Genomic DNA, 12887 nt, shown 5'->3' with positions numbered 1-12887 from the left:
TCTCTGCTTGATCGTTGCTTCTTGGATGAGCAACAGAAGCGAAGCAGACCTTGGCGCCAAGGTCTTGGACGTACTACATGAAGGTGCGGCTCGTGAATTGCGTGCCGTTGTCGGTGATGATCCTGTTAGGGATCCCGAAACGGCAAACAATTGACCTGAAGAACTTGACTGCTGACTGTGCTGTCACCTTCCTCACTGGCTGCACTTCCGGCCACTTTGTGAACTTGTCGATTGCGACGTACAAGTACTCAAAGCCCCCGACAGCTCGGGGGAAGGGGCCGAGGATATCGAGCCCCCAGACCGAAAATGGCCAGGATAAAGGGATCGTCTGGAGAGCTTGAGCTGGCTGGTGTATCTGTTTGGAGTGGAACTAGCACGCTTCACACTTGGTTACTTGTGCAGTTGCATCCTGGAGGGCTGTCGGCCAAAAGAAACCTTGCCGGAAAGCTTTGCCGGCAAGTGCTCTTGCGCCAATGTGGTGGCCACATATGCCTCCATGTATCTCTGCCAACAGCTTTTGTCCATCTTCCCGGCGAATACACTTCAATTTCACACCGTTGAGTCTTCTTCTGTACAGTATGCTATTGACAAACTGGTACATACTTGACTGCCGGGCTACTCTTTCCGCTTCTTCTTGTTCTTCGGGAAGTTCTCCTGTCTGAAGGAAGTGGACAATCTGCTGTGCCCATGCTGGAGCTTGTGGCTCGACAACAAGCACTAAAGGCGCATCTGCTGCTGCGGGAACATCCGCTTCCACGGCAAGGACTTGTGGTCCTGCCGGAGCTTGATGTTCCCTGGCAAGCTTGCCGGAGCAAAACTTGTCGGGAGCGTCTGCTTTAACGGAACAAACCATAAGGCTTGCCGGAGCAGACTGCCCCTCAGCCTCCTTGGTGTTGATCTTGGGGACTTTCTTGGCGGCGGCTACGGGGAGCTCTGCCGGAAAGTAGTCACCAGAAACCAACTTCCTCTTCTTGCTTTGTCCAGTTGATGGTGTTACGGATGGTTGAGTCAACTTAAGCACAAAGATCCCTGGTTCCACAGGTAACTTTAGTGCGGCGCACTTTGACAGGCCATCAGCAATATCATACTGAGCTCTTGGGATATGCTCCATTTGTAGGCCGTCAAAGTGCTCTTCTAGCTTCCTCACTTCATCAACATACGCTTCCATCAACGGACTCTGGTAGTTCTTGTTCACTTGTCGGACGACAAGCTGTGAGTCACCCCTGACAATGAGCTTCTTGATCCCAAGGTCTACTGTGATTCTGAGACCGGCAAGCAATCCTTCATTCTCTGCAGTATTGTTGGTTGCTTGCTCCTTGGGAAAGTGCATCTGGACTACGTACTTGAGGTGCTCTCCGGTGGGTGCGGCAAGCAGCACGCCCGCACCAGCGCCTTGTAGCGAAAAGGCACGATCAAAGTACATCAGCCACTCTTTGCTTGCCTCTTTGACGGGGATGCTTGTCTCTGGAATTTCTTCATCTGGGGTTGGCGTCCACTCTGCTATGAACTCTGCCAATGCTCTGCTTTGGATAGTTGAAGTGCTCTCAAACTTGAGGCCAAAGCTTGATAGTTCCAGCGCCCACTCGACAATCCTGCCTGTTGCTTCTGAATTTTGCAGTATCCTCTTCAGCGGAAAGCGAGTGACGACTGTGATCTCATGTGCTTGGAAGTAATGGCGCAGCTTTCTCGAGGCCATGAGGAGGCCGAAAAGCAACTTCTGCACACCAGAGTACCTTGATCTAGCCCCCTGCAGAAGAGAACTGACAAAGTAAACTGGGCGCTGCACCATTCTCTTTGGCATCTTATCATGCTCCTGCGCAAACCCATGTTTGTCGAGACCAGAGCTTGTCGGTGAAGCCCCCTGCTTGTCGTTGGATGGATCTGCCGTGGTTGCTGGCTCATCATCCGCCTCCCTCTCCGCCACTAACGCAACACTAACCACTTGATTGGTTGCCGCTATATATAGCAGCAACTTCTCTTGCGGCTTAGAGTGCGACAAGCGTTGGAGTGGAGGACAGGTATCTCTTCAAGTCCTGCAGCGCAGCCTCCGCTTCCGGAGTCCATTTAATTGGACCTGCCTTTTTCAAAATTTTGAAAAATGGCAGGGCGCGCTCAGCAGATCTAGAGATAAACCTGCTGAGAGCAGCCACGCAACCGGCAAGCCTTCGTACATCCTTGACGCGCTTTGGTGCTTCGATCTGCTCAATGGCCTTGATCTTGTCGGGATTGGCTTCAATTCCCCGCTGAGACACGAAGAACCCGAGAAGCTTGCCGGAAGGGACTCCAAACACGCACTTCTCGGGGTTAAGCTTGAGGTTGATCTTGCGCAGATTTGCAAATGTCTCGTCTAAATCTTGAATCAGGGTCGCCTTGTTCTTGCTCCTGACCACTATGTCATCCATGTAAGCTTCCACATTTCTGTCCATTTGCGGCTCAAAAGCATGGTGGACTACCCTTGCGAATGTTGAACCAGCATTCTTCAAACCGAAAGGCATCCGTACGAAGCAGTACATGCCACACGGGGTGATAAATGCGGTTTTCTCTTCATCTTCTTCTGCCATGAAGATCTGATGGTATCCTGAGTATGCATCAAGAAATGAAAGCATATCACATCCGGCTGTGGAGTCAACAATCTGGTCAATACGCGGCAAGGGAAATGGGTCTTTGGGACAAGCTTTATTAACATCAGTGAAGTCAATACAAAGTCTCCATTTCCCGTTAGCCTTGCGCACAACAGCAGGATTGGCCAACCATGTGGGATGGAGTACTCCTCTGACAAGGCCTGCTGCTTCCAACTTCTTGATTTCTTCTGCGATGAATTCTTGGTGCTCTACTGCCTGCTTCCTGACTCTCTGCTTGACGGGCCAAAGATGTCGGGGGAAACTAATCCACGAACACCTATGGGACCGGCGGACCGGGCCCCTTTCGGTTCGGTGGGGGGGCGGAGATAGCACGAAGAGCGGATCGAGGCGAAGCACATGAGCAGTTTACCCAGCTTCGGAGCTCTCCGGAGAGATAACACTCCTACTGCTGCTTGTCTGGTTGTATTATCTTGTGTTCTTGCTCTCGAGAGAGAGAGCGCGATGTTTTTCTGGGCTACGAATGAATCGAAGCGAACTGTCCGAACCTCCTCTACGTTGCGCATGGGCCTCCTTTTATACGCTAAAGGGGTCACCGACAGGTGGCAATGCAGAGGAGGGTATAAACGTAAAAAGTGAGGTGGTTGGTACAGTTGCTTGTACAGTACACCCTACCTAACCCTAACGGCAGGGGACAAGGGCATTAAAGGCCCGTCTGAGTCGCCCAAACAATGCAGAAAAGGACCGTTAGGGGCGCCACCGTTCGCCACGATGGCGATCTTGTCAGCTTCGCATGCCACTGCGCACCGCTGGCTGCACAGCCTCCCGCCACGCGCGCCTGGAGAGGCCCCCAGAGCGACACGTTGGTGGATGCGCTGGAGCGCGGGCACAGAGTGGCCGCCTGCCGCGGCAAGCGCCTTGCCGCTGTTGTTATCTTGTCGGGTCCGGAAGCTTGTCGCTCTCCGGGCCTCGAGGTACCTTGGTTAGTCTTCCCGGCAAGCTCCTCTTGCCGGGGCCTTGTTGCCTTGCAGGAGCGCGTGGCGCGTCGCGGCAAGTTCCTTGGAGTGCCTCGGTTGGCCTTCCCGGCAAGCTCCTCTTGCCGGGGCCTTGTCTCCTGAGCTTAAATACTTTGTTCTTGAATGGCTCCAAGGGAACCATGTAGGATCCTGGCGTTCACCCGGCAAGCCTTGCCGCGGGGTGCTGCAACTGCCCGTGCACAAGTTCGGGGTACTAGGGTACCCCTATTCTAGTACACCGACAAAGATTAGTAGACCGACTCCTGCCTGCATGTACTATTATTACTCCACACATCGACCGCTATCCAGCAAGCATCTAGTGTATTAAGTTCATGGAGAAATGGAGTAATGCAATAAGAACGATGACATGATGTAGACAAGATATAATTATGTAGAAATAGACCCCATATTGTTATCCTTAATAGCAACGATACAAACGTGTCATTTCCCTTTCTGTCATTGGGATCAAGCATTGTAAGATCGAACACGTCACAAAGCATCTCTTCCCATTACAAGATAAATAGATCAAGTTGGCTAAGCAAAACCCAAATATCAGAGAAGAAATACGAGGCTATACTCAATCATGTATACAAGAGATCAAAAAAGACTCAAATAATTTTCATGGATAAAAACATAGATCTGATCATAAACTCAAAGTTCATTGGATCCCAACAAATGCACCGCAAAAGGACTTACATCATATGGATCTCCAAGAGACCATTGTATTGATAATCAAGAGAGAGAGGAAGCCATCTAGCTACTAACTACGGACCCGTAGGTCTACAAAGAACTACTCACCCATCATCGGAGAGGCACCAATGGAAGTGGTGAGCCCCTCCGTGATGGTGTCTAGATTGGATTTGGTGGTTCTGGACTCTGCGGCGGCTGGAATTGATATTCGTCGACTCCCCTAGGGTTTCTGGAATATTGGGGTACTTATAGAGAAAAGAGGCGGTTCATGGGGCACCCGAGGAGGGCACAACCCACCTGGGCACGGCTGGGCTTCCAGGTGCGCCCTGGTGGGTTGTGCTCCCCACGGAGCACCCCCAGGTGATTTCCAGGCCCACTAGATGTCATCTGGCCCAAAGAAATCCTCAAGAAGTTTCGCTGCGTTTGGACTCCTTTTGATATTGGTGTCCTGCAATGTAAAAAACATGCAGAAAACAACAACTGGCACTGGGCACTATGTCAATAGGTTAGTACTAAAAATGATATAAAATGACTATAAAATGATTGTAAAACATCCAAGAATGATAATATAACAGCATGGAGCAATCAAATATTATAGATACATTGGAGACGTATTAGAATGATCCATAACAGTGGGCAACGAGAGTCCATATCAGCGCAACTTCTTAGTGTGGCTCCCCCCTCGATGGAGATGAAGGAAATATGCCCTAGAGGTAATAATAAAGTTATTATTTATTTACTTATATCATGATAAATGTTTATTATTCATGCTAGAATTGAGTTAACCGGAAACTTAGTACATGTGTGAATACAAAGACAAAACATATAGTCCCTAGTATGCCTCTACTTGACTAGCTCATTAATCAAAGATCATTATGTTTCCTAACCATCGACATGTGTTGACATTTGATTAACGGGATCAGATCATTAGGAGAATGATGTGATGTACATGACCCATCCGTTAGCTTAGCATTATGATCGTGTCATTTTCATTGCTAATGCTTTCTTCATGACTTATACAAGTTCCTCAGACTATGAGATTATGCAACTCCCGAATACCAGAGGAACACTTTGTGTGCGACCAAGTGTCACAACATAAATGGGTGATTATAAAGGTGCTCTAGAGGTGTCTCCTAAGGTGTTTGTTGTGCTGGCATAGATCAAGGTTAGGATTTGTCACTCCGTGTTTCGGAGAGGTGTCTCTGGGCCCTCTCGGTAATACTCATCACTATAAGCCTTGCAAGCATTGTAACAAATGAGTTAGTTGCGGGATGAAGTATTACGGAATGAGTAAAGAGACTTGCCGGTAACGAGATTGAACTAGGTATGATGATACCGATGATCGAATCTCGGGCAAGTAATATACCGATGACAAAGGGAGCAACATATGTTGTTATGCGGTTTGACCGATAAAGATCTTCGTAGAATATGTAGGAACCAATATGAGAATCCAGGTTCCGCTATTGGTTATCGACCGGATACGTGTCTCGGTCATGTCTACATAGTGCTCGAACCCGTAGGGTCCGCACGCTTAACGTTTGATGACGATTGGTATTACGAGTTTATGGGATATGATGTACCGAAGATTGTTCGGAGTCCAGGATGTGATCACATACATGACGAGGAGTCTCGAAATGGTCGAGATATAAATATTTATATACTGGACGACTATATTCGGACAGCGGAAGTGTTCCGGAGAAGTTTCGGATAAAACCGGAGTAGCGGAGGGTTACCGGAACCCCCCGAGGGATTAATGGGCCTTAGTGTGCCTTTGTTGAGAAGAGAGAGGGCCGTCCAGAGGTGGCGCGCGCCCCCCTTTCCCAGTCCGAATTGGACAAGGGATGGGGGCGCCCACCTCTCCTTCCTTCTCTCCTATCCTCTTTCCCCTCTTCTCCTTCTTGGACTAGGAAAGGTGGGAGACCTACTCCTACTGGGAGTAGGAGTCCTCCCCCTTGGCACGCCCCTTGTTGTCCGCCGGCCTCCTCCTCCCCTCCTTTATATATTGGGGAGGGGGGCACCCCATAGACACACAAGTTGATCTTTTAGCCATGTGCGGTGCCCCCTCCACATATTTCCACCTCAGTCATATCATCGTAGTGCTTAGGCGAAGCCCTGCGCCGGTAACTTCATCATCACTGTCACCACGCCGTCGTGCTGACGAAACTCTCCCTTGACCTCATCTGGATCTAGAGTTCATGGGACGTCACCGAGCTAAACGTGTATAGATCACGGAGGTGCCATACCTTCCGTGCTAGGATCGGCCGGATCGTGAAGATGTACGACTACATCAACCGCGTTGTCATAATGCTTCCGCTTGCGGTCTACCAGGGTACGTAGACAACACTCTTCCCTCTCGTTGCTATGCATCACCTTGTGATAGATCTTGCATGATTGTAGGAATTTTTTTGAAATTACTGCGTTCCCCAACAGTGGCATCCGAGCCAGGTCTATGCGTAGATGTTATATGCACGAGTAGAACACAAAGAGTTGTGGGCGATAATAGTCATACTGCTTGTTAGCATGTCATACTTTGATTTGGCTGTATTGTTGGATGAAGCGGATTAGACTGACATTACGTGTACGCTTACGCGAGACTGGTTCTACTGACGTGCTTTGCACATATGTGGCTGTTGAGTGTTTGTTTCTCCAACTTTAGTTGAATCGAGTGTGGCTACGCCCGGTCCTTGTTGAAGGTTAAAACATCACACTTGATGAAAAATCATTGTGGTTTTGATTCGTAGGTAAGAACGGTTCTTGCTATAAGCTCGTATCAGCCACGTAAAACTTGCAACAACAAAGTAGAGGGCGTCTAACTTGTTTTTGCAGGGCTTGCTGTGATGTGATATGGGCAAGGCATGATGTGATATAATTTGTTGTATGATATGATCATGTTTTGTAACAAAGTTATCAGTGATGACCCACAATTGTAGGGGATCTATCGTAGTCCTTTTGATGAGTAAGAGTGTCGAACCCAACGAGGAGCAGAAGGAAATGACAAGCAGTTTTCAGTAAGGTATTCTCTGCAAGCACTGAAATTATCGGTAACAGATAGTTTTGTCATAAGGTAATTCGTAACGGGTAACAAGTAACAAAAGTAAATAAGGTGCAGCAAGGTGGCCAATCCTTTTTGTAGCAAAGGACAAGCTTGGACAAATTCTTATATGAAGGAAAACGCTCCCGTGGACACATGGGAATTATTGTCAAGCTAGTTTCATCATGCTCATATGATTCGCGTTCGTTACTTTGATAATTTGATATGTGGGTGGACCGGTGCTTGGGTACTGCCCTTTCTTGGACAAGAATCCCACTTATGATTAACCCCTATTGCAAGCATCTGCAACTACAAAAGAAGTACTAAGGTAAACCTAACCATAGCATGAAACATATGGATCCAAATCAGCCCCTTACGAAGCAACTCATAAACTAGGGTTTAAGCTTCTGTCAGTCTAGCAACCCATCATGTACTTATTACTTCCCAATGCCTTCCTCTAGGCCCAAACAATGGGAAGTTTCATGTAGTCGATGTTCACATAACACCACTAGAGGAAAGACAACATACATCTCATCAAAATATCGAACGAATACAAAATTCACATGACTACTCATAGCAAGACTTCTCCCATGTCCTCAGGAACAAATGTAACTACTCACAAATCATATTCATGTTCATAATCAGAGGGGTATTAATATGCATATAGGATCTGAACATATGATCTTCCACCGAATAAACCAACTAGCATCAACTACAAGGAGTAATCAACACTACTAGCAACCCACAGGTACCAATCTGAGGCTTTGAGACAAAGATCGGATACAAGAGATGAACTAGGGTTTGAGAGGAGATGGTGCTGGTAAATATGTTGATGGAGATTGACACCCTCCTGATGATAGGATCAATGGTGATGACAATGGTGATGATTTCCCCCTCCCGGAGGGATGTTTCCCCGGCAAAACAGCTCCGCCGGAGCCCTAGATTGGTTCCGCCAAGGTTCCGCCTTGTGGCGGCAGCGTCTCGTCCCGAAAGCTTGCTTATGATTTTTTCCAGGGTAAAAGACTTCATATAGCAGAAGATGGGCACCGGAGGCCTGCTAGGGGGCCCACGAGGCAAGGGGCACGCCTAGGGGGGTAGGGCGCGCCCCCACCCTCGTGGATGGTGGGTGGCCCTCCTGTGGTTTTTTCTTCGCTCAGTATTTTTTATTAATTCCAAAAATAACTTCTGTGGAGTTTCATGACTTTTGGAGTTGTGCAGAATAGGTCTCTAATATTTGCTCCTTTTCCATCCCAGAATTCCAGCTGCCGGCATTCTCCCTCTTCATGTAAATCTTGTAAAATAAGAGAGAATAGGCATACGTATTGTGATATAACGTGTAATAACAACCCATAATGCAATAATTATCAATATCAAAGCATGATGCAAAATGGATGTATCAATCGGCAACTGGCAGGAACCATATGTTTGTCGCTTTATTGTATGCAATGCAGTCGCCATGTAATTGTTTTACTTTATCACTAAGCGGTAGCGATAGTCGTAGTAACAATAGTTGGCGAGACGAAAATGATACTACGATGGAGATCAAGGTGTCACGCCAGTGACGTTGGAGATCATGACAATGCTTCGGTGATGGAGATCATGAGCACAAGATGATGATGGCCATATCATGTCACATATTTTGAATGCATGTGATGTTTATCCTTTATGCATCTTATTTTGCTTAGAACGTCGGTAGCATTATAAGATGATCCGTTACTAAATTTCAAGGTACAAGTGTTCTCCCTGAGTATGCACCGTTGCTACAGTTCGTCATGCCGAGACACCACATGATGATCGAGTGTGATAAGCTCTACGTTCACAAACAATGGGTGCAAGCCAGTTTGTGCACACGCAGAATACTCGGGTTAAACTTTACGAGCCTAGCATATGCAGATATGGCCTCGGAACACTGAGACCAAAAGGTCGAGCGTGAATCATATAATAGATATGATCAACATAGTGATGTTCACCATTACAAACTACTCCATCTCACGTGATGATCGGACATGGTTTAGTTGATTTGGATCACGTGATCATTTAGATGACTAGAGGGATGTCTATCTAAGTGGGAGTTCTTATGTAATATGATTAATTGAACTTTAATTTATCATGAACTTAGTCCTGATAGTATTTTGCAAATAATGTTGTATATCAATAGCTAGCGTTGTTGCTTCCCTATGTTTTTATATGTGTTCCTAGAGAGAATTAAGCTGAAAGATGAAAGTAGCAATGATGCAGACTGGGTCCATGATCTGAGGTTTATCCTCATTGCTGCACAGAAGAATTATGTCCTTGATGCACCACTAGGTGACAGACCTATTTCAGTAGCAGATGCAGATGTTATGAACGTTTGTCTAGCTCAATATGATGACTACTTGATAGTTTAGTGCACCATGCTTAACGACTTAGAATCGGGACTTCAAAGACGTTTTGAACACCACGGAGCATATAAGATGTTCCAAGAGCTGAAATTGATATTTCAGATTCATGCCCGAGTCAATAGGTATGAGACCTCTGACAAGTACTTTGCCTAAAAGATGGAGGAGAATTGCTCAACTAGTGAGCACGTGCTCAGAATGCTTGGGTACTACAATCACTTGAATCAAGTGGGAGTTAATCTTCCAGATAAGATAGTGATTGAAAGAGTTCTCTAGTCACCATCACCAAGTTACTGAACTTCATGATGAAATATAGTATGCAAGGGATGACGAAAATGATTCCCGAGCTCTTCGTGATGTTGAAATCAATGAAGGTAGAAATCAAGAAAGAGCATCAAGTGTTGATGATTGACAAGACCACTAGTTTCGAGAAAAGGGAAAAGGGAAAGAAAAGGAACTTCAAGCAGAATGGAAAGCAAGTTGTCACTCCCGTGAAGAAGCACAAAGCTGGACCAAAGCCTAAAACTGAGTGCTTCTACTGCAAAGGAAATGGTCACTGGAAGCGGAAATGCCCTGAATATTTGATGGATAAGAAGGATGGCAAAGTGAACAAAGGGTATATTTGATACACATGTTATTGATGTGTACCTTACTAGTGTTTATAGTAGCCCCTGGGTATTCGATACTTGTTCGGTTGCTAAGATTAGTAACTTGAAACAGGAGTTACAGAATAAACATAGACTAGTTGAGGGTGAAGTGACGATGTGTGTTGGAAGTGGTTCCAAGATTGATATGATCATCATCGCACACTCCCTATACTTTCGAGATAAGTGTTGAACCTAAATAAATGTTATTTGGTGTTTTCATTGAGCATAAATATGATTAGATCATGTTTATTGCGATACGATTATTCATCTAAGATAGAGAATAAATTGTTATTCTGTTTACATGAATAAAACCTTCTATGGTCATACACCCATTGTTGATGGTTTATTGAATCTTGATCGTAGTGATACACATATTCATAATATTGATGCCAAAAGATGCAAAGTTGATAATGATAATGCAACATATTTGTGGCACTGCCGTTTGGGTCATAACGGTGTAAAGCGCATAAAGAAACTCCATAAAGATGGACTTTTGGAATCACTTGATTATGAGTCATTTGATGCTTGCGAACCGTGCCTTATGGGCAAGATGACTAAAACTCCGTTCTCCGGAACAATGGAACGAGCTAGTGACTTATTGGAAATAATACATACCGATGTATGCGGTTCAATGAGTGTTGATGCTCGTGGCGGGTATCATTATTTTCTGACCTTCACAGATGATTTGAGAAGATATGGGTATATCTACTTAATGAAACACAAGTCCAAAACATTTGAAAAGTTCAAAGAATTTCTGAGTGAAGTGGAAAATCATCATAACAAGAAAATTAAGTTTCTACGATCTGATCGTGGAGGAGAATATTTGAGTTACGAGTTTGGCCTTCATTAAAAACAATGTGGAATAGTTTCACAGCTCACGCCACATGGAACACCACAGCATATTGGTGTGTCCGAACATTGTAACCACACTTTATTGGATATGGTGTGATTTATGATGTCTCTTACCGGGTTACCACTATCGTTTTGGGGTCATGCATTAGAGACAACTGCATTCACTTTAAATAGGGCACCATCAAAATCCATTGATACGACACCTTATGAACTCTGGTTTGGCAAGAAACCAAAGTTGTCGTTTCTTAAATTTTTGGGGATGCGATGCTTATGTGAAAAAACTTCAACCTGATAAGCTCACACCCAAATCGGAGAAATGCATCTTCATAGGATACCCAAAGGAAACTGTTGGGTACACCTTCTATCACAGCTCCGAAGGCCTCGTTGCTAAGAGTGGATCCTTTCTAGAGAAGGAGTTTTTCTCGAAAGAAGTGAGTGGGAGGAAAGTAGAACTTGATGAGGTAATTGTACCTTCTCCCGAATTGGAAAGTAGTCATCACTGAAATGAGTTCCAGTGATTCCTACACCAATTAGTGAAGAAGCTAATGATGATGATCATAAAACTTCAGATCAAGTTACTATCGAACCTCGTAGGTCTTCCAGAGTACGGTCCGCACCAGAGTGGTACGGTAATCCTATTCTGGAAGTCATGTTACTAGACCATGATGAACCTACGAACTATGAGGATGCGATGATGAGCCCAGATTCCGCGAAATGGCTTTAGGCCATGAAATCTGAGATGGGATCCATGTATGAGAACAAAGTGTGGACTTTGGTGGACTTGCCCGATGACCGGCAAGCCATAGAAAATAAATGGATCTTCAAAGAGGAATACGGATGCTGATACTAGTGTTACTATCTACAAAGCTCGACTTGTTGATTTTTTTTTGACAAGTTCAAGGTGTTGACTACAATGAGATTTTCTCAACTGTAGCAATGCTTAAATCCGTTCGAATCATGTTAGCAGTTGCCATATTTATGAAATCTGGCAAATGGATGTCAAAACTACATTCCTTAAATGGATATTTCTTAAAGAAGAGTTGTATATGATGCAACCAGAAGGTTTTGTCGATCCTAAAGTGTCACGCCCAATATGCGACCCTATCCAAAAGGAACTCGAAGGTCCCACCAAGGATAGACCCGCATATTGAAACGCTTTTGCAAGGTGGATATCATTACATCAACATTACATAATACATGGGGATACATACATAAGGCATACAATGCCACACGAATACAACAATACATCATACATAAGATCAACATCCGACTACGGATGAAACACAAACAGGAACTCAAACGACATCTACCCTGCTAGTCTAGGCTGCCGACCTGGAACCTATCCCCTGATCGGAGAAGCAGAAGAAGAACTCAACGCAAGCAAGGATCGCTCTCGCGTCATGACCATCGCATAACCTGTACCTGCAACTATTGTTGTAGTAATTTGTGAGCCACGAGGACTCAGCAATCCCATTACCATGGGTATCAAGACTAGCAAAGCTTAATGGGAAAGGAAGTGGTAAAGTGGTGAGGTTGCAGCAGCGACTAAGCATATATGGTGGCTAACATACGCAAATAAGAGCGAGAAGAGAGCAAGCAGAACGGTCGTGAAGCTAGCAATGATCAAGAAGTGATCCTAAACTCCTACTTACGTCAAACATAACCCAAAACCGTGTTCACTTCCCGGACTCTGC

This window comes from Triticum dicoccoides, chromosome 4B (genome assembly GCF_002162155.2).
Source record: "Triticum dicoccoides isolate Atlit2015 ecotype Zavitan chromosome 4B, WEW_v2.0, whole genome shotgun sequence".
Classification (NCBI taxonomy): Eukaryota; Viridiplantae; Streptophyta; class Magnoliopsida; order Poales; family Poaceae; genus Triticum; species Triticum dicoccoides.
Note: the sequence above shows the minus strand (reverse complement) of the source record.